Raw genomic sequence first — 27,522 nt, forward strand, 5'->3', positions numbered from 1 at the left:
TTTTCTTTCATTTCGTTTTTTCAGACAGTGCGTAATTCGATGTGCTCTCACAATTAGACTCATGAAAAAACTCCTGACCCCCGCAAATGGCAAGCGATTCTGTTCGATCATCTCTCAACGGCGCGCAGTGGTCGGGGAAACAATAATTTGTGACTAAAATTCGATTTTTCAACTTTCATACTAGAACGAAATATTTTCTTAGATACAGCGTTGTAAAGAAAGGCAAAAATATGAAATTAAGATTGAAAATATTTGTTTCAGTTACTCGTTACAAAATATCAAAATGCAAGTTCATGCTATACGTTTATACATGTAAGCACTTATATTCCAAATGTTTATGCATGCCAAAATTGGATTTATTTAGCAATTTTGAGGCTTTACCTTTGCTATCTATTGCTAATTTTTATTTAAAATGTTTTCATACGATTTAGGAAGTGGAAAACTGAAAGATTGCTTTTCTTGATAAATGCTACTAGTTGAAACGTCCATGACGATGTACAAAATTTCTTTTCGTGATTGAATTTTTTCACTGTTACAATTTTCTAAACAATAAATGCTAGAAATGATGCAGAATAAAATGACAAATGAAGAATTATGCAGGATGAAATGAAATTAATACAATATATTAAAAAATATGGAGCAATGAATTTATAAATTGTAAAATACATTTTCGTTTCCTTAAAAAAGACAAATTCTGAAATTCTCTTTTGTCTTGTGGACCGCTTTGAAAAGTATTCGTTCCAATTTTCGACAAACTTTTTACATTTAATGTGGTCAAACTGGACTCATTTTATATAATAATGCTTTTACATGACATAGCATACCATACATTTGATGTACGATCAAGATGTACGATCTTTTTTTTACTGTTTTAGAGAGTACAGAAATGTGTAATATGATCAATCCTGTGAAGTTTTCATGGTGTATCTTATGTTATTATAAAATTGGTAGCACATTTTTCAATCAAAGCTTAATAAAATTGTTACACGAATTTCTCGCTCGTGAGAATATCATTCATTGTCGGCTGAATGTTGTTGTACATGAAAAACTGCATAGAAAATGTAGGATCATATATTTTTGAACGAAATTCCATTTTCGAGAAAATAAAAATTGGATAGTACTTCCACCCACTCACTGAATTTATCCGATTACGTTGGCGTATTGTTCCCATTGTCTGTTTGCATCATCGAATAAATCAATTTCCTCAATTTTGGATTCTTTTTTGTAGCCACGAGAAACAATATTTAGGATTGTTGCTTTATTGGATGTAATAAAAATTACGGATCACCCTGTAGACATTCGTGTATTGTAGAATTTAAAACTTACAACTCGGTGGCTGCCTATGCATCATTAATTACATTCGTTGCATCAATTACGCGTATTGACTGTTGTATATCATTAGACGCTATTAAATCATTATGTTGCAATATTCCTATTTACAATCATTTAATGCATTTCGGTAAACATGATTAAGGAATGAAAATGATATCGTCATCTTTGAGCTTGAATATTAGAATGATAGATTTATCATCGTATGAACAATGCTTTTAGAAAATAAAGCAATTTCGTAGATTATTCGGAATTTAGAAAGCTAAAAAATTATTTCATTAAATAGTTTCTGAAAATTAAAGCATCTACCTATAATACACGTTTTTATCACGCGGAATAAATAATTAAGGAAACACTCGGTATAATCATACTGATCTAAGAAAGTTTATAAAAATGTTCCAAATTGAACGTACATGTATATCATGTTTTAATAATTATTAATAATTTTAATAGTATGTATAATTGTAATTGCAGCGTAATGCTTCTTGTAGTTTCAAGTGTTAAAAAAGTACACCTTTTTTACAAATTCTTGTCTGACGTACTTATTAATCTGCTGAATTTTCTAAATTTTTAAGTAACGTAAATACACTATTTATGACACTGATACACGTATGTAGTAATAAATCGAAATTGAAACGTCTGCTAAATCCCAATTTTGAAGGATAAGAGATACTCTTGATTCATCAAAATGTGAAAAAAAAAAACGATTTTACAATTTCGTTTCCTCCTTTGCCACAATTTATTTCAACATTTAGCTGTTGCATTAAAATGATCATTATAGTACAACAATAGAACTCGCTACGAATGACCGAGATCAAACCGTATGCTGTGTTACATCGAAAGATTTTTATTTGAAAGCTTGCCAGGATTTCTACGTTCGAATAGGAAGGTTTCAAGATGCATTTGTAAATTACGTGATTAATTTACAGCTCGCCGGGAATTTCGACCACGGCTTCACCAATCACACCGTCCTCCTAAGTTGCATTCCAAGCTGCTTCCGTCTATGCCAAATATGGCTCCATATTTATTTTATCCGACCGTCGTGACTGCTAAGAACGGAATAAACCATGAATCCCACACTTATAATTCTTGCGTCGCAGGCTTTCGAGTATTAGCACGCAAATAGGTGGGCGCACGGCGAGTTCGTTCACCTTTCCGACGTGTAAACGTTTACGACTTGCGGATCGCAAGTTCTCGTAAGTTGGTCGACAAGTTGTCTGTTATCGACATCCATGGGTGGGTGTTAGACAAGTGTCGGAGGAACTCATCGACTACCGAGGGAATATATCGAAGCGACCATCGTTGGTTTTTAATACGTTAATGGCTGAACACCAGTCTCAAAAAAACCCACAAGATCAAAGTAATTTGATTAATCGTTGACGTGAATTGGGTCTATCTGATCGGAGAAGAAACTACAAGTACTAATTATTTTGTTATCAATAGACAGCGGATTTCATGCGTTTATGACAAAAATAACTATATAAAGTGGAAAATATTAAAGATATTGTTACATTAATTTCAACTTATTACAATTAGAGGAGAGACATTTGCATCTAATTTATGTTTCTTACAATTAACTTGCATAACTTTTAGTTTGCCTAAAAATCCGCAGTCCAATTATTAAACCATTATTTGAACTTTTTCATATTCTCGAACGTATAATGAATATTATCACTAGAACTACCAAACCAATCAAAATGACTATTTCCTGATTTTTTCTTTTATCATTTCTGATATTATAAAAACATATCTATCAAAAATTCTTAGATAAACTTTAATAAATATATTAATAATATATATACTTTATTAAATATATTACAATCGAAATTGTACAAAATTTAAATAAATCCAACCTTACCCTTGTTATAATATTAATAATCTTTGAAGTGAGAAAACTAATTTACAACCTATTTTCAATGATTTTTACTTTTGGTATGGACATTTGGTATTGTTTGTCCTCTAATCAACAATACAATTTTGTGTTACGTTTCAACATAAAAAGTTAATTTCAAATATAATTAATCCACAAGAAGGACCTTGTAAGGTAATAAATTAATAAGAAGTAAATCGTATTCAATTTTCAATAAACACTTATCAGTTTATTTTACTATAGCGCGTACACAAATAAATGTCAATTTTCTTCACAATTTGTACATTTATAATACAATGTGAAATTTCGTTAAGTCATCTGTGCGTGCGCGCGTGCGTGCGTATGTGTTAATAGTCTTATCCAAATTTTATTATAGTCTGTGTTGGTTATTTTGCATACTCGCATCCAAGTAATTATGCTTGTAATATAGACAAAAATGAGATTCAAAAGAAACAATACTGAATTTTTTTGAGTTTTTAAACTTTGTATGAAATTTCCACGATTCTAAAGTGAAATGTCAAGCACACAGTGGTTTGATAAATTTGTGTGCAAAGAGCAAATCAACTATAGTTCGCCATTGTGCACGAGTCAATAACCTGATGCGAAACAGTACACGTTAACAATCGCGATAATCAGTTGACATATGTAGGTGTGATAGTGCTTAGTCTAGCACAGAGAATAAGTGTAATAGTCAATTCATTGCAGACAGTAATGCATACAAGTACAAACGTTCTGATTACTGATTAACACCTGTGTCATTAACCAACATTTCTTACGATGTTTCGATAGATTTAAAGTTTACATACTCAGAATTTCCAATATATCTGCGAATTTGTTAAATTAAAATTTCAACAAGATAGTCGCATCGAATTTTATCTTTGGTAACAAAACGTAATTTGTCATTTTTATCTCGTTGTGTGATTCAATTTTTTTCACGCCGTCGGTTTATAAAATAAAGCAAAAACATCCGCAAAGGATGGCGCATTTTTTGCGCTGTAATAATTCTTTACATCTATACGCTTATTCGTAATTTAATGTAATCTATATTATTTAATTTAAGAGAATTTTTAATTCTCTATTACTATTAGCGCGTAATATATTTTTGAACATGCGAAAATCCACGATGTCTTAAAAATTGATATTTTATGAACTATATAGACTGGATATTATTATGAACTACATCCGTACAATTTATTTCTTAATATAACAGGGCAACTATTTCCAGATTGTCACATGTTAATCTCCCCGATTTATTTATATTTTCTTATAACATAAACATGTCATTTTACAAAAACTATCCAGCTTTAGCTAACGAATAAGATGAATGTCTGAACGATTCCCAAAATTTTAGTCGTTTCAAATATCTAGGATAAAGTAGCGAAGATCGAAACCAGTTTTCAAAAACTTTTCAGCAACAGAATGGAAGATCATTTTCAAGCGCAATTTAGAAATAGCTAGCATGTACGTTAACATACGGGTTGATAAATGTTCCAAATACGCTGGGCGCAAGACTTTATCTGGAACCGTGACACTAAAATGTTCGCGTGTACGCATCAACGCGATAACCGTGCGAAACACGTGCGAAATACTAAAACCTTCTGGCGGAGCGAGTCGACAGTACCAAACAGAGCCAGGTAAATTCAACTGATAAATTGCGAGTGCGATCATAGCTCGTTTGTACGGACGTTTCTATGGAACGCAGGCCGCGTGCAGCAGCTGCGCGAAAAATAACAGATTCAAGTTAGGCGTTCCGTAATCATGTCGGCTTCCGATCGGCTCGCGATTAGGCGAATGCGCGATACGCTCCGTGTAATTACATTGTTCGACAGATATTTGGATTTGCAACTTTGAGCGAATGCTTCTAACAGCCTTCGTGAACTGAATATAAATCCAAAACCTTGTTTATCCTCGTATAACGTTCACAATAAATCAATTTTGTAAATTTACACGCAAATTTTTGAGACTTATGATTTCACTCCTAGTATTCGGAAGATTTTTCTGATATAAGTACCAACTAGCAACTCGGAGCAAATTTGGTCAAAATTGTGATTTTGTTATACAAGGTTGAATTTAAATAAAATTGGTAAGAAATTAAATTTTATAGAAATTAATAAATAAACAATTTTGTGTCTTTATCTATGTATTTTACATGATTAAATGTGTGCTAAGGGTTAATAGTAAAAGGATTAATAGTAAAATAAAAAATTTACATTTTATATAACTATTAACCTAACTGTATAACGATTATTCTTAGAGCACAAGACTTCAAGATCTCAATCAAAATTAAATGACTATGTATGAGAACTATGAACAATTTCCAGATTCGCATTCAGGTCGCACAGATCTATTGGAAACTGTTTGTAACAATAATAACGTTGTTACAGACTCAAAGAAAAGTTATTCGTCGAATTGTGTTATCAACACTATGACGGACCGTGTGGAAAATTAAGTTTCGCTGGGCAGATACGGAACAGCTGTAATTACAGGAGTGTGGGTGAGAACAGATGATTTACGATTCGCAACGAGCACGTTGGCGGATGTTTATGCGAATAAATGGACACCGCAAACTGTAAAAGGATGTTGAAGCATCGACAGAGAGTGGTCGAATCCGTTCGATGTACTCTCAGAGATAACTAATATCTCCAGGATCGCGAAAGCAAAGGGATAATAGTATGATCGGTTCATTTTCGAGTTTCTAGGAAATTATGCTTGACATTGAAGAATCGACGACGATCTCGAAAAAAACGTGAATTTTAGTGAGCGAGAAGATGCATTTTATTAGATTCGTACACATAAAATGTCGGATTTTTATTACGTGGAAATATTCGTCTCCCTATTTAGGTTATGCTCCTTTTACATGGCTAAATAAATGACAAATGGTACTGATATCTGATCTTTGATACTTGTATTGTGCAAAAATAATTAAATAACCGTTTCTGTTACATTGAATTTAAATTTACCTTTAAACGCAGCATCGTCGGTAAAATATTTGACAATTATTTTATTTTACAATTATTGAAATTGTAAAGATTCATATTAATATAAAAATTACAAAATGTCTGACTACAAAATTACAAATGTCTGATTTTTATAAAGTAACGCATACCAGTTGTATTTTAGTTTAATACTTTTAGCGCTGGAAAAAATGAACTTGAGCAATTTTATTGAAAATGTTGAAAATAGGACCCAAAGGACTGGAAATAACATGGCATTTTTTAATTATAAACTGTCCATTCGAAACTGACCTACATCTATTCTTTCGTGGCAATGTTGCACAAATGACACAGCAGAAATTTAACGAACTGGGTTGTTAGACTTTGCTTCAGTCAGCTTATTTCTCGGACCTTCCTCCAACTGGCTATTACCTTTTAAGCATCTTGACAAGCTCTTATGGAAGAAGATTTTCAAGAACTAAGCGGCGTCAAAGACGCCTTTGAGTATTAAATTTGTCCAAGACTTTATTTCTGCCGCGATATATAGACTCGTTCGTTTGCCAACAAAAATATGTAAATTCTCATAGTTCTTAATTTGTTCTAAGCTGGGATATACCGTTTCAAAGCAAAAGGTCTAAAAACCTCAATTATTTTTACGCAGGTTTAATCTGTTAACGTTGATACCCATTTAAGGCATTGGGTGCAAAAACATCTTAAATCGAATTAAGTTGATTTTGCAAAATTCATCCTAATCGTATTCTTTGATTTTCTATGTGTAAGTATTAGATTGGTGCACATGAAATGTTGGATTTTCTTTACATGTGAACATTTATCTCCCTCTTTTCGTTATACTTTTGTTTTTGGCATAACCTCGTTCATAGTCGTACTGTCCATTGCCAAAGTCACATTTCAACAAAGAAGATTTTCTCAAAAGTGTTCTAGTTTGTCATTTGTTTTGAATTTCGTAAGGATGTGAATTCAACTGATATTCGTGTAATTTTTTTATATGAGTATAAACTTGGTAATGATGCTACAAGAGCTGCACGCAATATAAACCAGGTGTTTGGGGAGAATACTAAGTGCAGCGTTGGTTTGAAAATTTTCGGTCTGGTGATTTTTCCCTACAAAATGAACCGCGTGGAAGACTCAAAACGTCTGCGAAAAATGATGCTTTGAAAGCATTGGTGGAAACGAATGTGACTGTAGTAATTCACTACTCATTCCTTCGAACTGGGGGGAAAAATTATAGCCGAAAAGTACTGCCATTGATGAAATGCATGAAAAATTAAAAATTATACGCACATCACTTCTTAATCGGCATGGTCCAATACTTCTCCACGACAACGCTCGGCCGCATACGATGTTTTGTACATACGTACAAAACAATTGCGAAATTAAATGAATTAAAATATGAAATTTTGCCGCACCCAGCTTATTCGTCGGATCTTTCGCCAACCTACTTTCATTTTTTTAAACATTTAGAACAGCTTTTACGGACTAAACAGTATGAAAATGAAGATACTCTGAAAAATTTCATATCAGAGTTTATTGATTCTAAAGATCAGAATTTCTTTAAGACAGCCATCTATGCATTAAAATCTCGTTGGGAAAAGTGCATTGAAGCAAATGGAGCATATTTTGATTAAATAAATAGCTTTTGGAAAAAGATATGCAGTTTTATATATTCACTTAAAAATCCGATATTTCATACGCACCAATCGAATATATGAATTTTGGGAAATATGCGTTCACAACTTGCTCGCCAATTTTCAATGTTCATACTGCATTTCTTTCGCGTTGCCAAAGTATTTCTTAATTATTTGATATGCAAATCGTAAGTACACAATGGAAATACATAAGAGAATGCGATACAAGTTCTAATAGCAAGTTCTATAGCCTCAATAAAAGCAAGAAACGTTCGAATGAAAGTGATAAATGTGAAAGAATTGGAAGAAAAAGAAATTGTACGCAAGGTAGAAACTATATTGGACATACCTACATAGAAGTAAAACAGTTTGTAGACAAAATTTAATATAAGTATAACAACGAACAATTTCCCAGAAGCATTCGGGAAAACAAATTTCAAGGTTTGTATAATTTCAGTGAGAAAAAAGAACAAGACACTTATTTAATGACTTGCGTCGGAAGAGTGAACAAAGTTTTCTACAGTTTCTTCAAAATCAAAGTATCGAGTTATACATACAATAATATGTAATATATAAATATTACTACAAATAAAAAAAAAGTTCACAAATATTTTTTGCGCTCAAATGAAATTTTAGACGAGGATAACGATTAATGTATTTAAGTACACTAGGATTAACAATTCATTAACACTAAATACATTGTTTTATATGTACTAACCTCTCGCATTGCAAGAAACACAAATTTTTCATAAATACTAAATGCAACATTTATCTGCATTAATTTTACTTCATTTCTCAACAATAATATCCGATAATCGCAAAACAACTTTTGTAAAACTGTTTCTGCATTTTCTGACATTTAATGACTGTGATTATTTCAAATGACTGCATTTGAATCGTAATTTATTGTCAAATGATACAAATATTTGATTTTATTAGAAAACTTCGTTTGTTTTAATTGTGCCACATAAAATCAATAAATAATCATTCCATTCGTCTTTTTTCGCGTTGAAACCCCTAAACTGGATTAAGTTGTTTTTGCACGCAACACGTCATTTTGAAAAAAGGCATTATCATTTCGTTTTACTACTTTTCCGTTGATGCGATGTCGTGTTTCATCTGATTTAATTTTATCATGCAACGTTTATTGCCTCAACAATGGGCCATTACGATAACAATTTGTTATCGAATCGATTGACCATTGCGTAAACATACAGAAAAGTGTAAAACGTTTCTGTTTGCAATGATAACACTGTCCAACACGATTTTTTATTTCCTATAGCCACAATGAAATTCTTGTAGAGCTTCACTCCCCGATCAAGGATCTGAAAACCGAATTGCTCCATCACCCCCAGTTTTCGAAAAAACGAGATTTTGTAAAAACCCAAAATTTTCGACAAAAATAAGGTATTGCACGAAAAGTAAAAACGTTAGAAAGCTCTAATCAGGGTTAAAAGATAGAGGAAAGTTTCCCGAATATAGTGGCATGCAATTTATTAATTGTTTTTGGTTCTAAATAGCAATAAATTAATGTCAAAGTTTAAAAAATTGTCGATGTGCGCTGTTTCTGCGCAATATTTTTGTACTTTTACGAAAAGTCGTTTATCCTGCACAAAAACTCTATCCAGGATCGGATTCTGTAGGCATTTCTGAAGAAGAAACGGACCGGTAAAAGTGTCGGAACGATATACATTTCGAATAGATCGAGAAAATGTTCGACAGCAACACGTACACGACGTTTTGCCGCCATATCCTTCGCTGCTCGCTTCTCTCTGCCCGACAGGGCCAAAGCTACGCCTAATCAACACCGATGGAGGGATCCAATGGGGCACCCATTTTTCGTAAATAATATTTGAATTTTTTTTAGTACTTCAATGTTCTGTTTTTTTTTTTTACATATTTCTGTAGATAATAATCACCAAACTGTGATATATATTTCACGAAAAAAATCACACCAGAGTATTTGCAGTGGGTAACGAAAGTATTCCAACACTAGTATAATTTTGACTTCTACGCCATATAATTAAATAAATATTTTAATATATATTTAACAATATGTTTCATGAAGTTTAACATTTTAAAAATGATTATTTATTCATTATCGTATTATCGCTATAATTTAAATGATAACTGTATACATGATATACTTCTAATTCGAACAAATTCAGAATAAAATGAATATTTTTTGTTCATTATTTTTCTTTTATTATTTCTCCATTTGTAAATTAATAATCTTACTTCTATATTCCTAAAACCATGTTTTTCCTACCTTTTAATTTATGATTCACAGTTTAGTGATTATTATTCATAGAAATATGTAAAAGAAGACAGCACATTCAAGTACTAAAAAAAATTCAAAGTGGCACGCACCACACGCAAAGTGGGTGCCCCATTGGATCCCTCCGTCGGTATTGATTACGCGTAGCTTCGATCCTGTCGGACAGAGAGAAGCGAGCAGCGAAGTACATGGCGGCAAAACATCATGTACATGTTACCGACGAACATTTCCTCGACCTACTCAAAATGTATATCGTTCCGACGCATCTATCTGGCCGTTTCTTCTTCAGAAATGTCTACAGACTCCGATCCTGGGTAGAGTTTTTGTGCAGGACAAACAACTTTTCGTAAAAGTACAAAAATATTGCGCAGAAACAGCGCACATCGACACTTTTTTAAACTTTGACATTAATTTATAGTTATTTAGGACCAAAAGCAATTAATAAATTGTATGCCACTATGTTCGGAAAACTTTCCTCTATCTTTTAACACCGATTAGAACTTTCTAACGTTTGTACTTTTCATGCAATACCTTATTTTTGTCGGAAATTTTAGTTCGTTCAAAAGTTCGTTTTTTTTTTTACAAAAACTGAGGGTGATGGAGCAATTCGGTTTTCGAATTCTTGTTCGGGGAGTGAAGCTCTACAAGAATTTCATAGTGGCTATAGGAAATCAGAAAAAAAGTTTGATTTTGTCGGACAGTGTAATTAGTCTCCTCAGTGTGCTGATTTTGTGATTACTACCCACAATTGTGCGGCATTTCATTAAAAGATTTCATGAAATCAACACGAAATTATGGTAATCATAAAAAACTGCTCACATCTGCAAAACTTAGCATGTTTGAAAGAAAGATCGATAGTTTTTAAAAGCTAGCAACATTTTCATATTTGCTTACAAGAAAATGTAAATAAGTAATGACAGTAATCATAACAACATTATCGATATTATCGATAAACATTATCGGTATTATCGATAAACATTATCGATATTATCGATTGAATCTAGTCAATATGTTTGAGAAAAGAACTATGGTAAGTTTATAAAGGGTTCAGAATTATTCGAATATTTCTATATGTATTTCTTCATCAAAAGTCGAATTTACGTCATCATAAGTAATATATAATATAATATTAAATATTTATATAATATATTATTATAATATAATATTAAATATTAAATTATTAATATAATATAATAGTGAATATTTATAAAAATATTTTTGCTGGCGAATAGAGCTACACTTTTTATAACGTAAAATTATTTTGCATTTTATACATGAAATATATACGTATCATAAATGCATAAATGTATGTCGTGTAATGATTCATAGACTGCGGAAGTATATGCCCATTTATGTACACACGAATTCGAAGGAGCTAATAATTCATAAATATTGAATTTTTAAAAACGAACCTGTGTTAAATATTCTTAACATAGAAGAATTTATTGTCTCGCTGGAAGTACAGTAAATTCTCCCTAATTGACGCTCAACTTGTACACAAAAATGGACAATTTGAAAAGATGAGGTACGATTATAAATAACATTGCAGCTTGTTTTTATAATTGTTGACGAGCAAACGAGCTGCAAGGCTCGAACAATCGTATCTCCTTTTCCCAACTTGTCCATTTTTGTGTGCAAGCTAAGCGTCAATTAAGAAGAATTTACTGTACTTTGCTATTCATTATATTTTCTCTCTTTATATATATATGTGTGTATATTTCTCTTTTATTATATTATTCTCTCTTTTCTTGTTACTCTAAATCTCTATTATTCAGTTTTTCAAATAAAGATAAAAATTAAATTTATATTTAAATTTATAATAAAAATTGTATTCTTATATAAGTTTATATAAAATCATGTGCAATTTTTATATTATATAATATTTTATTATATATTCATGTTTAATATATTTGTTACATTTAAGACAATATTTGATTGTCTAATGCAATTTCTTGGATATCTTTATTTGCGAAAATGAGTAATAAAGTTTTCGGGTAAAACAAGAAAGGAGCGACCGAAAAGCATCTCAATGTAGAGTACAATAAATTGCAAACTATTTTCGTGGAAACAAAATGTTCTGCTGTTAGAAATGATCAATGATCATTTGAATAATAATTTCGTACGTAAAATAGTTCGCACATCCGCGTCCGTATTTCCAGCTGTCCGTAGGAATAATGCGTACGAGCTTGCCGCGAACGTGCGTGTGATGTGCGTAACGTACGCGTGCACGCGCACACCGGGAGTCCGTAGGCTTTCCGAGGCGGTACACGCAGATGTTCTATTCATTCGCGATCTCGATCCGGCGATAACTTCGAATACAAAAGTGAGCATAATTACGACACGGACATCTGACTTCCTCTTATCGGACGCCGCGCCGCGCCGCGCCGCGCCGTGCCGTTAACGATATACGCAGTTGTTTGTACATGATTACGGAAAAGAGAACCGAGTATTCGATGTAAACGAATAACAGCGTTCCGCGAACTCAACTTCCCCGCAACGGAATGCTTTCCGATCGCACTTGGCATCTGATTAAAAATTCAACCGAACGTGTTTACGCCGTTTTCAAGAAAACAATATTTGCATTTAATTAAAATCGTATAAGTCAACACTATAAGGAGTCATACCGTAAAGTTTGAAGTTTTAGCCTGTTGATCGAGGAATTAACTTTTGCTCAACACGTTTCGCAATGAGGACTATTTTCTTTGCAGTGAGAAATTTTTTTGAAATATTATCACTGGGCTGCTGAAGAGTGCAACATTTTAGAATGTTCTTACAGTTCCCAACTTGTAGAAATTATCAGAAAAACAAAAAAACACATTTTAATCACATTTTGTTCCCTATAATTGATTTAGCTAATTTTTATCTTGCATAAAAAATTTAGGTAATGTCTACGAGTTTTATGGCATCATATTGTCGAAAGCACACATCGAGTTATAAGTGTTTGTCATCTATGCAATTAATTTACCGATTCATTGCATTTTGCTCATTGAAAACATGTGAGTTCATTCCACACTCTTCGCCCGGTACACGACACGCATCGTTTCCGAATGTGTTCTCTGCATTATATTTATTATTGTTTCCTACTTACTTCATTACATTATTTTCATAATTATTCTTAAACATACTACAAAATGCACAGAACCAAATAGGATTAGAAATAATAGAAAAGCTAATAAAACTGATGCCGAAATTAGTCCAAGAAGTAATTAAAAAACACGGCGAATATATCGTTAAAAAGGAAATTTAATTTTCTTTCATTAAATTTATGTTATTTTTATTATAATGTAAAATGTGTATATATAATCAACTCTGAAATACAATTAAGAAATTATAACAAATTATAATTTGTTATAATTATTATAATTATAACAATTTCCTATCGGTTTTCCAAATTTATTTAATCTTGCGCAAGTGTCCTAATACTTTTGTAGGGTGGCGTATGTACAGTGACCCGGGAAAATTTCTCGAAATTGAGCCAACTGACTCGAATGACATGTTAGAAAACAAATCTACGTTCTAAAAAAACAGAATACGAGAAACTTGATAGGTGTGGATTTAATCGAAAATCATATTTTTTAATCGTTCACAGTTGTACCATACTTAAGCAATAAGAAGCAGATTAGATAACTTATGCACTAAGCTTTCTTAATACTTTGATCATTTTGTGTTGAATTGTACTGAAACTAGTGAAACAGAGAGCCGAAGTGTACACGATAAAATATTGATGACGATAGTCCTATTTTTCGAACTATCAGAACAAAATCTTGGAGTGCCTGGCTGGCAGAATAATTAATGCCGAACGGGAGCCTTAATATACAGAGTCGATTAAAACTTTCTAGTCCGATAAAAGAGAGGAACTGGAACACTGCGTCACCTTTAACTGCTACGATTTATCGGTAGCATTTATAGTTGCTAACTTATAATTTATCGGTACATTTACAGTCGCTGGGAAAGGTTTTCTACACTGGTAACTAACAAGTTTAATCTGTCGACTGTTAAATCGGCAACTACTCTACGGAAGTTGAAGTTTAATAAAATAAAGAGAGTCCAAAGTTATCGGTTACTACACACTTCAAAATTCTCGGTATTTCATAGATCATAGATCATCACACTTTGTATATTGGTACGAAAATTAATTTTAAAGTTTTAACAAATAATTACATCGGAAATATATTTTTGAAAAATTTTCTTTGAGATATCATACGTGGTGAAATAGAGAGTGTATAGTATGAAATAATACATTTAGAGAGGATTCGTTCAACGTCATTAGACGTTGTCATTAGACAATTATCATTAGATAATTGAAACATAGGAAACGATTTTACCCACGAAAAGGATAAAATTCTACTTTTAGTAGAATAATAGTAGCAAAGAGGTGAATAACATTTATGGATTTCGATCAATAAAGGAAATAAAATCATCGACACAAACACAGATCTTAAAAGCTATTAAAAATTAAATCATTACATGGAATCTTATACCAAAACGAACTAAATGTGTAATTTACTTATGAAATAATAATTATATAACTAAATTTTCGTGTTACACTTGTAATGAACTTGCAAGAAATTCTCTTTGGAACGCAATCTCTTCCGACATAAAATATTAATACATAATATAAATTTACTAACATAAAGACTTCTTGAATTTTTGGTTGCTTATAAAGTTGCTTATAAAATTTGGTTGCTTATAAAGAAATAACCAGAGAAAACATATGTTTTTTCTGGTGTTCTCAATGAACACGTACAATTTCGTACGTATTTTAAAAATCTTCCGCTTCCAAAGCGCTCAACTTGGAAAGCATTTTATAAATGTGATCAAGGAAAGCCGTATGTATATGGTGATTAAAAAATGGTAAGATAATGTACAACTGAAAATAATACTTGAAGTATCGTCATTTCGATAATGTCTGATTTCCATAAATCACGTGTTATGATGATAAGCCACTTCTCTTGAGTTGGTAGATTTTTTTGCATAAGAAACTGCATTCGCGTATTACGAGTTTATGAATCACGGTGCTCTATTACATTTTGTAAATTACTACTGCGTACAATGAATGATTAGGTCGGTGTGCTTGAAGTAACCGTGACCACGTACAGTACATACAACTTATGAGATTTTTAATTCCATGTGCATAGAATTGATTATGTACATGTTCCAGGTAAATGATCGCAATAATGCTTAAGCTCGTAACAACGTAAAGCGTGTTAATAGTACATACGCAAAGTTAATAGTAATTACGCAAAGGTATTTATTGAAACGCATCCCGAGTTTTCATCATTATCATAGAACGAACTGAAGAGAGGCGTAATTTTAAAATAATTATCAAGCAAATGGCTAGAAATACTAAATCATTCAATATTGAATGAAAATTTATCTAGATAAAAATGGATCCACAAAAGATTTTATTCGGATAAGAATTCATTCGAATAAAAACAAAGAGAGAATTATTCAAATAAATAGAAATGGCAAATAATGAATAATCAATCGTTATTCGAATAAAATATTCGACTACAAAGAATTCATTCGGACAATTATCTTAGATAAATATTTATTCATAACAATTCGGATAATGTCCAACTCTACTACAAAGCTCTAAAAATCTAATTTAACATCTAATTTACCATTAATGTAATAACGTAATAATAATATAATAACATTAATGTAAGTGCATAGTGACTAAATGATATGATACAATTATTATTACTGAATCTAAATTATTATTATCTTATCTACATTATTGTATTGCATCTAAAGATTGTTGTTGATAAATATTATGATTGATACGTATTATTATTACTAGGCTGACAAAAAATATAAAGTGTAAATGGTTATTCTATGAGGACGTGAAGTTATGACCTCTATTTTCCTTGTTACGGTCAATGACCTCGACAGTCAACGCCTAGTACAAATAAATAATTAGAATAGAGTAGAATAAACTGATATTCTATTTGCTAGAAACATTTACGCGGTATATTCTGATGCAAGTAAACGGCAAGCAAAAACGTTTTTTAAAGAAAACTTGACGAATGTTTGTTACGAATCGTTGTAAAGAATTCCAAAAAAATTATATAAATGAAGTCAGACAACGTTTCTAATGCTTTCAAGTTTATGAAGATCATTGTACTGCATTCAGTTGAATTAGTACATGCTTGCGTTCCATATACCATTACTATTACATTAATCATAGAGAAATGGCAATTTGTTGTGTTACAGGTGCATTCGTCTCACTATTTCAGTTAAAATTTTTATGAAACGAATTCGTATATTTTAGAAATTGTAAAATGATCTCACTTAGAAGTACAATATAACTTAACTTGGTTATAAAACTTTGTCTATACAGATAAGAGATGAAACACATAAAGTTTATATACACTGTTATATTATGCAAACGAAAAACATTTTATCATTCTTTTAATTTTCCAGGAGATTGTGACTTGATTCAATAAATAATTTTTCATTCAGCAGTTTTCATCGCAACGAAATGTTCTTGGGTGAATCGTTACCCGTTACGGAAAATTACGGAGAAAATCTATTGTCTTCGCGATTGAAGAAATGGTGGACTGCAATAACAGACTTTCTTTCAATTCTTTTAACGACGCGTGCTTTTAAGAGCACGCAAACAAGCAGTTAAGCGCGTTGTGTTCATGCAGCTTGCACATGCACCGCCTCCAATTTGCGTACGGTATCAGGTACAATAAACTCGCAATTATGCTTCAAGAACAAAGATCGTTAAGGGTACGTTCCGCTGATTCTGTAAACGCATACATACTCGTCTTGCGAGGTTGTGTACACTTATACATGCACCATATACCTGCAGCTACCTCGAGTTTTCTTCCACCGAGAACTTTCAATTGTCGGAAACAACAAACGAATCTTCGAATCCTATTTTCTTGGAGCGAAGTTTCAGTATTATTATATAAAAATCCATGATAATTTTAGTTTCATTTTTAACAACTACATTTTTAAACAGAAATGCAAATTATCATTTATTAATTGGAATTTTCATGTGTAAATAGAGACAATTGGATTAGTAACAGTTATTTTAAATCTCCATCAATTGCTGAGCATTAGACTGTAAAGAAAACTAATGGTTTCAATGATTACGCATTTCACACTGGAGTGTGGAGCTGATAAAAAATATTGAAGTATAAAGACGAAGACGAAACAATTGATTGAAATGTTCATGTTTAAAACCGCTGTAAAAAAAGTAGCAGAAGATCTGTGAAATCACGAGGATAATGATCTCTCTCGACAGAAAATCCAATTAGAATTTTCCAGCAGTAATTTGATGCGCCGCGAAGCACAAAATTATCAGTCCGACTGGAGGTATAATACGTTCTCGGTTGTTAGTTGATTGCCGAAGAGAAGGCTAACGATTGTGTATTTCTGTCGATGACATAGCCACGCGAATCGAACCTTCGCAAATAGTAGTTGACGGTAAACACCGCAAAACACGAAGAGTTCTACCATTTGTTGCGGGCAGCGTTGGAACAGATTGGAACGGCGCAACGCGGTTCTTTTGCTCGCGAAACGAGCAAGTCTGCTGTTCCGTTTCGCAATCAAAACAAATGAAATTAACTGCCCGTTAAAAAAATATTACATGCTGCATAGAAGCGTGGCAGTTGCATAGATTCGTGACAGGCATTTCAAGACGAAGTCCATAGCTCCGATTTTGTTCAATTCCACGAAATCCAAGTTAAATATTTGTTTCACGATACATTGATATTCGACAGAGTAAGGTTTACAGAGACCATGGGAACACGTTTTCTTACAGAAAACAATTAATACTGAAACTAAATGTTTTTTTATTTTAACCCTTTGAACTCGAAGCCATTTTCACTCTAAATCCAAAATAGTTTTTCTCTGACCAACAATGTTCCCATTTTATATAACTTAGCGCATTTTATGTATAGTTTCCCACAAAAGTGTTCGTACACCTTTTAAAACACAATAACTTTTTTGTAATTGAATTAAATGACTTGAATTTGTTTTAGATGATAGAGGGACTAGTATACTAAACAATAACCAAAATGTCTTTTTCAAATTTTGCTGTTATTTGGAATGACAGATAAAAATAAAAAAAACTCGTTTTTTACCTTTTTTTTTATCTCCGGTAACTTATATGCGTGCTGAAAATTTAATCGAAATCGGTTAACCGAGAGTCGAGCTACAGGTGTTGAAATATTTAAAAAACTGCAGATTTCTTACAGCTTTTGATAAAAATCGTGACAAAACTGAGATTTTTGCGATCTTTAATTTGTTGTAACTCGTGACAACGTCAACCAACGATAAAATTCGATAAAATTTTCAGCATACATATAAGTTACCGAGATCTACGAAAGACATGTTTCAAATTTTCGTTATAGGCTCAGATTAAAAAGTTATAAAAACGAGCGCTTTCTATCTTTTTTTTTATTATTCCAAATAATAGAAAAATTTTTAAAAAACATTTTTATCATTGTCTAGTATACTAATCCCTCTGTCATCTAAACAAAAATTCAAGTCACTTAGTCCAGTTTTAAAAAAGTTATTATGTTTTAAAGAGGTGTATGAACACTTTTCTGGGCCACTATATGTATATGAAAACGAGTCTTGCGACTTACACAACAGACCACTCACACTTTTTTAACAGTTGTTTTTTAATATAAACAAATTTGATGCTGTAAGAATTAGTTCGCAGCGTGATATAACAATTTTTAGCTGTGCCCCAGAATCAACGCTCCAATAAAGAGTTAATATTGTAGAAATTATAAGGACTCTTTCGTAAGAAATGACAGAATTCTTACTTCAAGAATAAAAACACAAGAGTAATGTTTAATGTATGTATATTAACATTCATACGATTTTTATCCGGATCCGTTACACACCTCTCCGAAGCCATTGATACTGATTCAGAATTCAAGTATGTTAACGAATACAGAAAAAGGTCAGAGGCTGCGAATAAACTTTTATCATTGATCGTGCGTTCCTGCAACACGCTCCGTAAAATCAAAAGTTTACACTCGCAATCCATTTATAACTTTATACGCGTGATGTACGTCGTTGTAACGCATTGTATTATACTTATTATAAGAGCGTAGTTATGTTTCATGTAGCAGATGTCACTTTTGAAACAATTATCATTTATAAATCCCGTTTCTTGAAACAGATTGTATACGGAACACGTGTTCGCGCGTTTTTCGTGCGTTGTCGATTGAAACGCAGATACAGTGATTCATATTAATATTTGAACGCCGTTTAAAACAGAATAACTTTTTCCGAATTGAACGAAATGACTTGAATTTTTTGGAGGTTTTTTAAAATATATTCTTTTTCAATTTCGCTATGTCTTAGAATGACGAAAAAAGTAAAACAGCTCACGTTTTTTCAACATTTTTATCTGAGCCACTCAACTTTTTTATACTAAACATTTCATCGAAATCGGTTAACACTAAGGTGTGCGAGAATCGGAAATATCGGGTCGGGTCGAGAACACGAAAATTTCGAGATTCTCGAATTTATCGGGATTCCCAAAAAATCGGGTTTCTAGAAAAAGTCGAGGTTCCCGAAAAGTTCGAGAATCCGGCTACATTTCTCAAACTACTGTGCATACTTATTACTTATTTGTGGACTATTCCTATTCCATATATTCCAAATTGTATAATTTTATAATAATAAACAAAACAAGTAAAAAGTAAAATAACATAATTTGCCGAAAACATATAGAATAAAAAATCCGAAACCGTGAATGTATTCATTAAAACGCATGTAAGTGGTCAGGAATCCCGATTGTAGTATTATAAAATTATACAATATATATGCGGAATATATGCAATAGGAGTAGTGCACAAATAAATAATAAGTATGTTCAGAAGTTTGTGAAACGGTAGCCGGATTCTCGAACTTTTCGGGAATCTCGACATTTTCGGGAAACCCGATTCCTTCGGGAATCTCGACATTTTCGGGAAACCTGATTCATTCGAGAATCTCGAAATTTTCGGTAACCCGACCCGACTCGACCGAGCTTCTTCCTGACTTGTCCCGACTCGTCCCGATCATCGAGTTTCCGATATTTTCGGGTTCTCGCACACATCTAGTTAACCCAGAGTCAAGCTGCAAACGTTGACAGATGTCATAATCTTGAGATTCATCAGAGTTTTTGGTTGGAATCGTGGTAAACTGCGATTTGCGTTCTAACTCATAACAGCATCAACCGCTTTCGATATGAAATTTTCAGCATACATGTCAGTTACAGAAACCTACAAAACGCATTGTTTAAATTTTGGTTGTAAGCTTGGATGAAAAGGTTAATAAATTCGAGTTTCTTATTCTCTTTTTCATTTCAACCAATTGCAATTGTTAACAAAACTTGTGCAGTTATTGCCTAGTAAACTACTCGCTCTAACATCTCAAAAAGATACAAATTATTTTGTCCACTTTTCAAGTTATTCTGTCTGAATATTAATAGGAGTCATACCTACCATTTATATCAAATAATGTTTTTTCTAAAGGTGATTTTTTCGAATTCTTTTCTACCGCGTCGAAACGTCAAAAATCCAATTTCTAATTTTTGATGTGAAAAGAGAACTTATACCGAAATTGGAACTAATTCTTTTTGTTAGAAAAGTTATAGAACAGTGGTTTTTATTCATTTATTGCATATATATTTATACGATAGTTGAGCAACAAATTGAGTTAGTTGCATTTTATTTCGAACGTATCGTTGATGAGACTGAAATGAAATCTGGCAATCATCGACTGGACGATATTATCAGATTTTGTATATATATATATATTGTAAACTCATTTTCATCTGAAAAACATTTTCAATCGATTGACGATGCTTTCACATCAATTATGAATTATATCAAAAATCGTATTTTCGGCAGTAAACGGCGGCTGAGAGATATTTGCTAGTCAATTCTATATTCTTTTATTAGCTATAATAATATAACAGAAATGTTACAAACATAGCATACCAAGTTTTATTTCGATGAAAAATCCGAACGAATTATATTATAATATTTACGCTCTATAATAACATGGATTAGTATTAAGAAATTCAAATCTGTTTTATTACTTCAATAGAACATCCTACGAATTTCACGACATGGCTATCCAGTTTGTTAAAGAATTGTCGGAAAAATATCTTGTTTAGCGTATACATTTACGCGTAAAATGTATACGTATATAATACTTATCTTACTGTCATTTGCGTTTTCGATTTTTGAAGGCAAAGATTTGGAAAGAAAATATTCATTGAAAAATGAATCAAGTAAATATTTTCGAAATCGTATTTGTTAATAGCTAGCGATGCCGAAAATTTCGCCCGAAACACGTCGGGAAAGTATCGGAAATGTTCAACACAGATATATTCAAGTGTTCACATAACATATGTTAATATTCAAAAGAAACGTTCCGCTTTTTTCAAGGTATATCTGCAAGATATTGTAACACATTCCTTGACTGTAGATGTCTATTTTTTTATTTAGTTTGACCTTCCCGCGGGGTCGTGGAACACAAACGCAAAAAGATAAGTGTGTCTTATTGCAATGCGACGATAATACGCAATAAGGTATACACAACTGATGGCAGGATGCCATGAAAAATATTTTCCCGGTGCTTTAGAATAAAATGACACGCCGATGCAGCGATAAACTGTAATGTTATCAGCTGACGTTAAATATTAATAAATCGATAATAATTGCCTCGGTTTTGCATGCAACATGGAAATGTACCGTGGTGTATCGTGTCAAAACATTAAAAACGGAAGTTCCATGAGAATTAAACTCCGGAATTTATTACTATCTACTTTACATATTAATATACCGTGAAAATACGGGCGAAATTAAATTAAATACTTCATTCGAGTTGGAAAAGTCAAAGTAACTCATCAGAAATTGAATTTGCTACGGTTTAATCGTAATCAACTGTATGATTTTTGTACCTAAGCAAATTCTTTTCATATAAAAACTAATTTTTATTCAGTTTTCCACACAACAAGTTAATATTTAGATCTCTACAACTTAATTTTTCAATCCTTAATTTAATGTTTGCGTCCTGAATTTAATATTTGCAATACAATACACAGATTTTGTTTACACAATTTTGTTTACACTATTTTGTTCAGGAGAAAAATCTAACACCTACATAATTCATTTTAATTCAACGTAGTTTACAAGACGTCTATTTAAACATCTAGCCACAGTTTTCCTAATTTTTATTAAAAATCTATTGCAATCTAAAATTTCAAATTAAAGTTCAATTAATAACATACTAAAATTTAAATTTCTATTAAAAATATATTATAATTTAAAATTTCTAACTATTAAAAATCTAATAGAACTTACTTTTCGTTACGTAATTTACGTTTTATATGCTGCAATATATTTGTATATAACCGTTCCCGTAAGTTCGTACGAAAATCAATCAATCATCCAACAAAGTCTAGTTCGATAATTAATTGGATACGATCCGTCTGAAAAGAATGTATTATTTTTTACTAGGTACGACATCACGCATCAATTTTCGAAATATGAAACGTAAACAAATTGAATACGCACGATATTTCCAGGTACCTGACTACCAGGTGAAACGGAATTAGCTGTATTTTCACATCTCTTTACTTTACAACGGTTATTAAAATCCCGGGGAAATCAATCTGAGATCGGATAATTTGCTTTGCAAATTAGAATTTTCCGTACTTGCTCAAACAGAGAATATGCGAATCTAAAAGAGCACGTATATACGCGCTTCCGCCAACGTAACGGTCATTCCAGAGAAGAAATCTTCCCTAAAAACGACAAATGAAAGTCGTCACCGGTTCGAAAGAACCTGCTCGGATGGATTCTTATTCGACGACGCGACGGGTCTTGCTATGATTCGTATTTCCTTACAAAGTAATGTTATTACGTACTCGCCAGCTGCCATCCTTTCTGCTCGCGGGGTCCTTCCCGGATTTCCAGGAGTTACGTCCGCCGGAAATATTTTTTTCTGTTCGCCGAATCTAAGTGGATCTTGCATAGAAAGCGCCTCGTTCGGTAGATCCTGTATAGGAGCTGATTCGTTTTCGTTATTCCGGCACGGTTACAGCCGCGCCTCTGCTCGATCTTATTACAATACTCTCTGCTCACTTTCGGCGACGTTCGTCTCATCTTTTACGTGCTCTTCATCATCGATTCCAGTCACGTATCTCGCCCTGGGGATCAGCCCACGGACCGTCGCGAAAAAACGCCGCGCCGCGAGGATTTCGGACTGTTTGTGACGACTCGATGAAACAAAACGACGTCATTGAAATCGCACGGGCTTTCCGAGCGTGTCCACGACGCGATTTTCTTTGCCGAGTCGGGAGGGTCAACGTCTCTACAAGGAATGTGGGGAAGATTGATTATAGTTGAACCCTGTGGACGTTTGTATTCCGAACGTTTTTTCAGTGAAGGAGTATACTCGGTTCGAGAATGAACAATGATGGTAGTTACATGCAAAGGATAACGATTATCAGAAAATTTTGCTAACTAAATAGTATATGTACGATGTTATCGTCAATTTTTCAATACAGTAATTTCTCTCACGTTGTACCTCGTTTTTATATTTGTTGATAATCGGCGACTACGCGAATAATTGTATCTCCACTTCCCAAGTTGTCCATTTTTCGTTCCCAAGCTGAGGGACAATTGGAGAGAATTTACTGTAATGATCACTAGTATTTCTCTCCTCGTTCATCCTTCTGCAAATTATATTGATTATTTTGCAAATCAAATTTATCCTTTTGCAAACCAAAGTCACCTATCCACAAATCAAATTCATCATTTCACAGATCAAACTGACCTTTCCGCGATTCAAGTATATACTTCTACTTTATTTTCTTAAATTATTTCAATAAAGATAAAGACCAGTATGATGAGTTTGTTGTTCTGAAGTTTTAAGTTTTACTGTATTCATATAGGAATGAACTTAACCTTTGGCAGTCGGAAGATTTTTCTGACATACTTCCCAGGAACCTTTGTTTTTCAAAATATCTGATAGAAAAGGATTGATTTCAGCATTAATCGATCTAGTACTTAGGGATTGAAAAGCGCTTGAAGAGTTGGAATAAATGAAAACGTTATCCTGTGAACACTTGGACGCAAGATCAACAGTAATCTTGATTGCAACAAATTCAGCTGTAAATGTGGATGTGTGACTATTTAAACTTATTAATGGAGTCGAGGGTTCCTAGCTTAAATAAAAAAGAAGAAGGAAAACTCAGTGCAACTTTTGCAAAAATTGTGATTTTTCTGTGCAAAATCGAATTGAAATAAAAATCATACTGCTCTGAAATTTTATAAAAAATAGTAAATAAACGATATTGTGTTTTTATGTATTTCACACGATTACCTTACATCATAAAAAAAATAATAATTAAAAGGAAAGGGTTAAAATATTTATTTTATAGTCTACATACCTTAATTTATGCGGATGGTAGTTGCAACAGAATGATAAATAACATTCAAGAAATATTTAAAATGAAATATTTGCTGAATTAATTGCTTTTAATGAATAGTTCAAATAAATGATTCGGTACGTTTTATAGAGTATTGCAAACATTATCAAGCAGTACATTGAAAAATATATTATTCCATTTGAAAGAAAAAACTTTACTTTTAAATGGCCTTCGTTCTTCCACGTACAAAAGACCAACAATTTCAAATTACGTTTTCCTTGTAACCGTTTAACTTTTATCTGATACATTTTCCACCAAAATCATTATTTACAAAGTGGTTCCAGGTAAATGTTCACGTCACATAATCGTTGCTATCTTTTAGTTTCATAGATACAAAAACGAATACATACTTCGAATAAAATGTATTATACAATTTCTAGATCTTTCCTTACATCTTTGATATTGTTATCTATGCGTCATACACTGTAGGATATATGGTAATCATTGTCCAACTAACCCAGACCTAGCCTAGACCTAGTTCAAACTCGATTATATGTTTTGTGGCTGAGAAAGCTGTATTCGAATTAAAAGTGATAATAAAATTGTGGGAATCTGGGTTATACATACAATAAATTAGATCTATGATTGCTTCAGCTACATATTCTAAGATTAGTGTTACGTTGGCTGTGTATCGGCTGTTGTTACAGCACTGTCTCTACCATTTTAGATATGGTTTAAATATATATTTGTCTTAATAATGTAACACTAAACTACGTCATCTTATTCTAGATTTCTGAGAGTCCACAGAACACAGGTCAAAACTGTATTAATCTGCTAGAGCACAAGTTCTTAACATTAGGTCTACGGGACCCGTCAAAATGAAGGGTTCAAAAGTGTTTAATTTGCGACTATTGAGATCGAAAAGCTAGATTTATGCAGAATTTATTCAATAAATTTCTGTTCTTTTTATCGAGTCATATAAAATAGTTGCTTTCAATGCTTCGTAAACCTAATGCTAAAATAGATACTGCACACGACAATGGAACAAATACGTATAGAGCAGTGTAGCCTCAACTCTTCACCTTCGGAAGGGTGGGCATCCTCTTATCCAACCTTAATCAGAAGGGTAACATTACCTTTCGGACAGTTACACGATTGCAGTTGCACAACTGTCGTTCACAGAAACGTGTGTTTCTGATACATTATTCAGGTACGATTGACGGACATTAACGAGAACTATAGGACACGTGGGTCGTTAATTTGCCGGTAATTAAATCACGTATTTACCGTAGGCGCAAACTGTTTGTAGCATGGTCACGAGTTCGAAACAAACAGATGTTCGCAAGAAATTCGCGTATCACGTGGAAACCAAGGTAAGTTCCGTTAATAAGGTTGCGCGTTAAACGTGTTGCCAGCGTGCATCAATTCAATGAAGAACTCGCGGCTATGACATCAGCTAGAAACATTGATTTCCCTGCGAATCAAATGACCCATTTGAATAAGCGGACAGCGTAAACGTGCTACTCGCTCTGCCAATAAATTATATTTTCAGTATCACAAAGAAAAGAATATATTGAAGCAACGACAGCGACGTAATAATAGTCTGCCGTCTCCGATGCACCATAATAAAGCAGTCAGTTTCCGGAGGAACGTGAATTGCGAAATACGGCGACCGTAACTGCTGTCAGAATTATTTAACGTAACAAACAATTTCGATTTTAACGACTGTTGGAAGAATTACCGCAAATATGTGTTCACGAGATGCAATCCAGAAGACACGAGCCAAACAGAAGTTTTTTCTGTCAGATACACAGCGGGTTTGGTACATTACCATCGAATACACTTCCGAGTACGATAGGTACCGCAATCATTGTATGTAGAGGCATCTGTTAGTGAAAAGAGGGAAAATATGTTTCATCACGTTCATTGCAATACATTACACTGATTATAAAAGTACGTGTATACGTCACAAAGATCTCCATGCGCTTTGTAACAAGTTTTTAAAACTTGGTCTAAACTATTTAAATCTTTTTAAGACGTTAGAAGATTTATTTTATCTGTGCTGACATATACAAAATTTGTTGAAGAAATTTTCCTATAAATTTTCGATATAGGTTCGAATAAAAAGTTCGTAAAAGGTATTCGTAATATTATTTACAATTTCTGTCGGTTATAAAATGAAAACAAATTTTTATGTGGTCCACTTCTAAAAAAAGTTACTTCGTTTTGAAGGGTGTACGATGACTATATGTGTTTTTCATTCATCTCATACCACTAATGAAACCGAAAACCCCGATCACATTGAAATCTATGATAAAATTAACAAAATTGTTAATATAATAGTAAGAACAGATGTAACCAAAATTTGAACAATTTTACTACGTCTTTCGTAATTGTATTTTCTTGATTGACAACTTCCGTAATTTATTTATGATTTTTGGTAGTAAAACAGGAAAATCATCGCAATTGTTTCTTTATATATTGTATTAATTTTAGTTAACAACATCAATTGAATGTACCATATCGGATTTTAAATACACATTGATCGAAGATAAATTATTTGTAGTAATTATTTGATTATACAGTAAATTCTCCCCAATTTTCTTTCAGCTTGTAAACAAAAATGAACAATTTGGAAAGAAGAGATACGATTATTCGACCCTTGCACCTCGTTTTTATAATTATTGACAATCGGCGATTATAAAAATGAGCCGCGAGACTCGAATATCCTCTTCCCAAAGTGTCCATTTTTGTGTACAAGCTGAGGATCAATTAGGGAGAATTTGAAGAAAAATTGTGTATTCTCATAGAAAATAGTCTTTTTATATAAAAAATTGCAAGTTGGAAAATGATTTCTACATACAATAAATTCTCCCTACTTGACGCTCAGTTTGGAAACAAAAATGGGCAATTTGGGGAGAGGAGGTACGATTATTCCAGCCCTGCGGCTCGTTTCTATAGTTGTCGACAATCGGTAACTATAAAAACGAGCCGCAAGGCAGTAATCCTCTTCTCAAATTGTCCATTTATGTTTACAAGCTGGAGGAAAATTGGGGGGAATT

General features: G+C 32.7%; 1 protein-coding gene and 1 long non-coding RNA gene across 7 annotated transcripts in view; one reads left to right on the forward strand and one right to left on the reverse strand.

Annotated features, from left to right (window-relative positions):
• LOC117227266 (uncharacterized) lies at positions 1-27,019 on the forward strand. The gene is made up of 4 exons (XR_013032855.1): positions 1-312; positions 25,250-25,670; positions 25,753-25,833; positions 26,013-27,019. It is a non-coding gene; the product is annotated as an uncharacterized LOC117227266 (long non-coding RNA).
• Ipk1 (Inositol phosphate kinase 1) overlaps positions 1-27,522 on the reverse strand; it is a 319,504-nt gene that overhangs the window by 37,413 nt on the left and 254,569 nt on the right. The window lies entirely within an intron of this gene.

Source organism: Megalopta genalis, chromosome 3 (assembly GCF_051020955.1).
Source record: "Megalopta genalis isolate 19385.01 chromosome 3, iyMegGena1_principal, whole genome shotgun sequence".
Lineage (NCBI taxonomy): Eukaryota > Metazoa > Arthropoda > Insecta > Hymenoptera > Halictidae > Megalopta > Megalopta genalis.